The sequence below is a fragment of the Eriocheir sinensis genome, unplaced genomic scaffold, assembly GCF_024679095.1.
Source record: "Eriocheir sinensis breed Jianghai 21 unplaced genomic scaffold, ASM2467909v1 Scaffold650, whole genome shotgun sequence".
Classification (NCBI taxonomy): Eukaryota; Metazoa; Arthropoda; class Malacostraca; order Decapoda; family Varunidae; genus Eriocheir; species Eriocheir sinensis.
The window spans coordinates 174,587-182,230 of NW_026111999.1; the positions used below are offsets into that span (position 1 = coordinate 174,587).

At 42.1% G+C, this 7,644-nt stretch overlaps 1 long non-coding RNA gene across 2 annotated transcripts; it reads right to left on the minus strand.

The window, feature by feature from the left end:
• Positions 1-1,256: 1,256 nt before the first annotated feature.
• Positions 1,257-7,155, minus strand: LOC126993652 (uncharacterized). Of its 2 annotated transcripts, none has more exons than XR_007748100.1 (3): positions 6,981-7,155; positions 5,244-5,321; positions 1,257-2,881 (listed from the first exon to the last, which is right to left on the minus strand). It is a non-coding gene; the product is annotated as an uncharacterized LOC126993652 (long non-coding RNA). The 2 variants fall into 2 exon arrangements; XR_007748099.1 differs by having other exon boundaries at positions 5,244-5,324; positions 6,981-7,153.
• Positions 7,156-7,644: the final 489 nt, after the last annotated feature.

The window sequence follows — 7,644 nt, forward strand, 5'->3', positions numbered from 1 at the left end:
GCAAGTTGATGTCCATTCTGTAGTGTGGGCACCAAAACTGGACAGCATAATCTAAGTGTGGCCTAACTAACGCTAAATAGAGTCTGAGGATGACCTCTGCACTCCTGTTGGATAACGTCCTGTTAATAAAGCCTAATACCCTGTTAGCCCTATTCCTCGCACTAATACATTGCTTCCTTGGTTTTAGGTCAAAGTTCACTAACACTCCCAAATCCCTTTCACACTCAGACCTGCCTATCGCTGTGGAGTCTAAACTATACCCGTGTAATGGGTTGCGAGCTCCTACACTAAGTACGCTACACTTGGTGATGTTAAAATTCATCTGTCATTTCTCTGACCAAGCTGACAGTTTGTTGAGATCCTCCTGCAGTGCTCTAGCATCCTCCCCTGTCCTAATAGTGCGTCCTATTTTGGTGTCATCTGCAAATTTACCTATCTCACTTGTTATCCCATTGTCTATGTCATTGATGTAGATAATGAATAGAAGCGGGCCTAAAACTGAACCTTGAGGAACCCCACTGGTAACATTACCCCATTCGGATTTTTAGCGTTAATGGTAACTCTCTGTTTCCTGTCGCTAATCCACGCCTTAATCCAATCAAATACCTTCCCTCTTATCCCATGAGCCCTGACTTTATTTAACAGTCTCTGGTGAGGTACCTTATCGAAGGCCTTACTAAAATCAAGATAAACCACATCATAGCTCTCATTATTGTCAGCTGCCTCGTATACTCTATTGTAAAAGGATATAAGATTAGTGAGGCACGACTTTCCTTTAATAAACCCATGCTGTGAGTCGTGAATTAAATTATGTCTGTCTATATGGCCCCTAATACTATCAGCTATTATTGACTCAATCATTTTACCTATAACTGACGTCAAACTAATCGGCCTATAGTTCTCCATAGAAGACTTGTCTCCCTTCTTAAATATTGGAATAACGTGTGCCTGCCTCCATGAAACAGGCACCACCCCTGTGTCTAGTGACTTCCTAAATACTTCTGTTAGCTGCCCACTTATTTCAGTTTCGCTTTCCTTTATTACCCTGGGGAAAAGTTCATCTGGTCCTGGCGCCTTAGTGACTTTAAGTCTATCTATCTGTCTAATCACGAGCTCCCTACTTATGTTGATGTCGGTTAATTCTTCTACCTCTTCTCCCCTGTAGATCTGTTCTCCCTGAGGTATACAGTATCATCTAATCTTTCTTTGGTATATAAATACAGTTAAGAAATATCTATTTAACGCCTCGTTCATTTCCTCATCACTATCAATCAGTGATTCTCCTGACTTAAGCGGCCCTATCTTATCCCTAACCTTGGTCTTATAAAGCTGAAAGAAGCCCTTTGGATTGGTCTTTGCTTCCCTGGCAATTCTAATCTCATAATTACGTTTTGCCATACGTGTGTTCTTCTTTACTGCTCTAGCTAAATCGTTGTAACTATCCCTTAGGTGAGTTTCCCCCCTTTTAATTCTAACATATAGTCCTCTTTTCCTTCCTATTTCAGTTTTTAGCCTGTCTGTCATCCATCTCGGGTAATTACCTGTTGACCTGACTTCCCTGTGAGGTATAAACTGTTTCTGTCCTAATTTAATCTCCCTGACCAGACTATTGTACTCACCCTCCAAGCTACTGACCTGACTAGTGACCTCACCAGAGATTACCGCCCCTCCCTGCTCTGGGTCCTGACCTACTTCTGATCTCACTCCTCTAAGCCTCTGCAGCTGCTTTCTTAACCCCTCATAGTCTGCCTTCCTGAAGTCAGGTATTAATGTGTTGTTACTGCTTACTCTATCCTCCCATTTAATATTAAATCTAATTTCCTTATGATCACTGTTACCTAATGAATCCCCAACCTCAATGTTGCTTATTATGTCCTCTCTATTAGTTAACAACAAATCCAAAATATTTTCTTCCCTCGTTGGTGTTCTAATTAACTATTTAAGGAAACTATCCTGTATCACATCTAACAAATCCTGTGCCTCTTGGTCTCCGGATAAAGTATCCCACTCTATGTTCCTATAATTGAAATCCCCAATTACACACACATTCCTGTATCTTGACGCCCTACTAATTTCTTGTAAAAGGGGTTGGCTACTGTCCCTGGTAAGGTTTAAGGTTGGGCGGTCTGTAAAGTACTCCGATGACAAGCTTCTTCCTACCTATTGTTTCTGCCCAGAGGGATTCTGTATTGCTATCTTCCTTGATTGAGTTGTTAAGAACACACTTAAGATTGTCCCTGACGAGGTTGGAGGACGTTCTACTCGTCTCTATACCATCCTAATTCCTTATGCAGGTTAACTCCAGAGCAGCCTTCCTTCATTTATTTCCTCCTGCCTATCGAGACACTTCTCCATCTGAAATCAACCTCTCTCTTCTGGCCTCTCATTTTTTACTAATGCTGGAACAGAGAGGCAGTGGCTGAATGGTTAGTGTGCAGGTCCTGCGTTCACCATGTTCTGGACAATGCGGGTTCAAATCTTCTGCTACCACCTGGGATTTTTCAGTCATTGCCAAGTGGCATAAGGCTACCCACGTGCTGTCCTGAAGATCACCTATCAACCCCAACTCTAGAGGGACTGTCCAAGTGAATCAAGAATGAGCTCCGGCGGGCAGCATGAGCCAAGAATAAATGGTGCTGCTATAAACACTTGCCTGCGCCATGACGGGCTTGGGTCGACCACCAGGCCCCTGAAGAAAGCCTACCAGCGCTATAGGCCAGAGTGTAAAGAAAAAAAAAACTTGGCTCGGAGTTTGTCAGCTCTTTTGGGGAACAGTGCCAGATGTTTGACTGGCAACTGGATTGTCCTTACACTGTGAACTACACATCTCTATCCAGATTGGTACAGGTGCTTATTGGAGGGTTGCAACACCTGGCCACACCTGAAGGAAAGTAACACCAATATTAGAATAGCCCTCCACCCTCGACATGCTGCAATGTCATTAAAAACTTTAATTTGATTGTTACAAAGGTTTCACTAATGCATTTGTTATTCACTAATATACTGATGGGATAATTAATCTTGTTTTATTTTATAATTGTTCCAGTTCTTCTCCAGAGCCACTGACCTTTTTTTTTGTTAATCTTAGACCTACTCATATATTCCTTACCAATTTTTGTCACATAAGTAGCAACACTCCACTATCCCTATGCTCAGGGAAATGGCTTATTAAATCAATTTGTATAATCAAAATTTCTAATTAATGTGACTGGAGGAAATATAAGAAAAGCAAATGGCAAACTGACTAATGTTCCTGGAAATATACCCATGATCAGTGGCAGTAAACAAATGAAACAGAAAACCTGATGGAGTACAAAGATTAGGAAGAAAACTACGTAGATGACAGAGCTGGGATAACTGAGCTTAAAATTGTCTGACATCTGATCTAAATCTAGCATGGACAAGCTGGAAGAACAGCAGAAACATGAACACAACCAGTAGACTGGGCATTGGCAGATACCAGTTGTTTGCTCTTGTGAATGTCACAAATAATATGGAAGAGGTAGTTACGTACGTAAAGAGTTTGCCTACATGGAATTGTACAACAGTCAGGGTGGCCAAGAGGAAGGTGGCGAGTATGTTTTGCTGTATTTGGAAAGTCCCAGTTTAACTGTAGATAAGTAAATAAAGAAAACGAAATGTGGAGGAGTAAATCATGATGAGAAGCCTTTGAAAAGACCTTATAATTAGTTCAGAAATTCCTATACTTGAGTTTAATAAAGTAGCTCAAGTATATACAAAATGCTTTCAGAATCAGAATTCCCAAAGCCTGAATAAATGTTGGTGGGCAGGAACACATTCACATAAAGGCTGTGTACCGTGCGGGTTACCCAAAGTCTACTTCCCACGGTCTCCTGAATGTGTGTGCCTGTGTTAAAAACTCAGCCCACCTAGCTGTTCATCCTTCCTTTCAGGATGCTTGATAAATGGAAACCTGGGGAAGGTAAACTCTGGTTTTCATCATATTCATTCTCTAACCAATCATCAGGTTCTGTGTTGTTCCTCCACAACTACTGTTGCTATAGTCTTACTGAATTATTTTGAAAAAAAAATATCAAGGAGATTACACAGTTTGAAAGTATTCAGGTCTGAAGATAAATATGAAGAAAACTAATGACCCTCCTTCAAAGCCTGTATGCCGTCAGTATTACTAGGAATACAGTCTCCAGGAGTGACATGCAGTAATACTTGTATTTATAATAGTTTCACTAACAAAAATATACTTAAAAGGCCCTTGTTTGGGAACTATGACAAACTGCAACATATTGTTTTTGTTTCACTAACAAAAATACACTCAAAAGGCCCTTGTTTGGGAACTATGACAAATTGCAACATTGTTTTTGTTTCACTAACAAAAATATACTCAAAAGGCCCTTGTTTGGGAACTATGACAAACTGCAACATATTGTTTTTAAGTTACCATTTGCAAAGGTTAAGGAGGCATATATTATTAGTTATTGCCCTCTGACTGGTCCGTCTAATACTTAATGGCCCATATAATTATAAATGATCAGACGGGATGGCCCAGGCTAGGCACATCTGTGGTGTTGTGAACAATTATTAAGGTTGCGTCACCACACTAATAAATTTGCTAACATTGTCGTGTTCAAAATTCGAGCCAATTAACTTACGGTGCAACTGTGCCAAATTTGACCGGTCCAGCCCACTCCTGAGTCCTGACCCCCGGATTGCCACTCAAGTGTCGGTCCCTGGCAACAAGTACCTAACCATCTAGTTACTATCCTCTGGGAATAAACATGCATTGTACGGGATAGAAGGCCAGCAGTGCATGTCTATGTGTCATATGACAAGACCCAAACAGGTAAACAGCAATCGCGATGCTAACTTTGGTCCGTGTCGCAGTAAAGATTCCACTGTTCCAAAATGTCCCTGCCTAGACACACGACCCAGCTGGCCTATTCACACGAGCGAAATACAGCCCATGATCAGGATCACTGATAACCCAGGGCAATGATTAGATAACTATCTCCCTCCCTCGATGCACCTTCATAATGGCTGCTCAGCATTTCATGCAAATGAAGATAATGAACAATAAGCAAAATATATACTAGGGTAAAATTCTTTGTGTAATTAGATTTATATATTAATATTTTCACCTGGTTAGGTCTACCTCTTTATCAGTCTACCTACCTATAGAAAATCCACTTCCATACGTGTGTGTGTGTGTGTGTGTGTGTGTGTGTGTGTGTGTGTGTGTGTGTTAAGCAGTGACAATCACTAACCTGCAGCAACTGCTGGATCATTCAGTCCAGCCTGGCTGTCGTTCAGTCATCCCGGGGAGTGTCTGTTCAGCCGCTCGTCTGCTGGGGGTATATAAAAAAGTATATACCTGTGTGATATACCTATGTGGAGAAAAGGAATAGCCTATATGCTAGACAATCCTTCCAGGCTGTGTTATTGTATAAAAAACATTTATTCTAGAAAGGTTTTATTTTATGGTGTTTTTCACACACCATATATAAATGAAAAGCATATTCAGGAAATAAAATATACTGACAAGGAAAGGGTAACAGCGTGGCAACAAATCGACTCACTGGGGCCTCGCCCGCTGCACCCCGACATCTGAGCCAAGGAGGCTTGCCTACCCTTGATATAAACCGTTCACTGACGCACCGCTGAGCTACAGTCACCAGTCTCACACACACACACACACACACACACACACACACATCGATGTACGGGACACGACGGTCTGTTAGTGTTCTGGGAATGTCTTAAACTCACCCATATGTCTGCATCCCTAATTAATTAAGTCGCGTTGTGGTGTTTTTTGCTTTATTTTTTAGCACATATCGGCAGCAAAATGATGGAAGAGGTGCCACTCACCCATGCGGTCAGCAAATTATGATGGGCCGGGAGGGAGGACTACAGTTTAACGCAAAGCCAGGCACATTACCTCGCCAGTGCATCTGCAAGACTGTGGTCTGTTAACTGCAAGGATACTACATAGTCCCCATGCTTGGATGTAGAGCCTTCTAGAATTCTTGATTACCAGACATCTAGCAACTACCCACGAACCGAAGCTTCAACCACCGGTTCAGTTTCCGTTCGCCGCACGGCATCTCGCGTAGTGACTTGTCTGGGTGTTGTTATTAGGCTCTCAGTCGCCTGGAGAGGTGCCACAACACAGCAAATGATCGTACTGGATCTCTCAGTGTATGTTCAGAAGAGGACACAAAGGCTGCTTGAACATGGAAATTAGGCCTCTGCGAGGTTCCTTCCTTATCGCCCTTGTACTAGTGTGTGTGTGTAGGGGGGGGGGGGGTCGTAAGGACTGAATGGAGGATGTTGCCGTCTGACGATCATTAAAATGTTAATCTATTAACATTGTGCCAAGAAAGAGATTGACAAATATCCTAATATACAAAGTTCAAATATTAAAGTCGAACTATAGTGAACGGATAAGATATTTTCGAGAATAAGGCTTGTCAGCGTGAAGCGTGATGTTTTCTTATTAACATATAGACTACCTATTAAGTAAACTACTGGATTCATTCATATTATTTAACGGTTAATAACACCATCCGGCGTGCCTCGTTCCGCTGATTTACTGATTGAATAGTCAACATTCATTACTGTTGGCTTGTTAGGTATTTGGTTGGAACAGTTGCCATGACAACATAACGTCATATATAGACTGTGTGTGTGTGTGTGTGTGTGTGTGTGTGTGTGTGTGTGTGTGCCACGCACGCCAAACAAGCCTGATTGAGAATGACACGTGTAGAAAAGCTTAAAAATTCGGACACTTGAATCTTAGTCATGCGTACTTTTTCAATCAGTGCTAACATTGTCAAATCTTATCAAAAACATCTAAATAAAAATATAACTATTCAAACATATTAGCGTCCACCTGAATTCGATTAGCATTGAATATTCTATCAACAAAGATCAAGTACTGCGTGACTGTCACGGTGACTGCACAGGATGCTTCATAATGAAAAAACCTGCTCGGGACTCACCTGCTGGAAGCTGAAGGGCATGACGCGGGTGTCGGAGGAGCCGCCGCCCCGCCTGGAGCCGCGGTGCCGCCTCGCCGCTCGTCTCGTCGGGAATGAAGATTTACTTCCTCTTGAAGCGGTGCTCCAGGCCTGGGTCGAGCACCGATTCGAAAGTGTTAGTTGAACCCATAAAGAAAATTAGCAAGCTGTTTCTATTTTTAACTTTAATGCCCATCTTAGGTCCTCCCCTCCCATACACATACTCGTACATAAAAATGCCCCCTTGTGTGTTCAGACGTTCCCAGAATTATTGAGTAAGCGGCAAGGAGCACCTGATAGCTATGAATATAAGAGAGAGAGAGAGAGAGAGAGAGAGAATTATCCGTAGTTGGCAAAATAACATCATCTCAGGGCGCCTCCAAGCACACACACACACACACACACACACACACACACACACACACAGTCATATCCATGCGCCCTGAGGGAAGGGTGAGGGGGCCCCCATTCCGCCTCTTAATTGTGCGGCGAGTATAGCTACTTATAATTATAGTTGAATGGTTAGTTTAATAGATAGTTTAATAGTTAGTTTGTTAGATCGTTAGATGGTTAATTACTAGAAGTTAGTTAGTTAGGTAGTTAGGTAGGTAGACACTAGGAGATTCAAGGGAGTATACGCTACAGC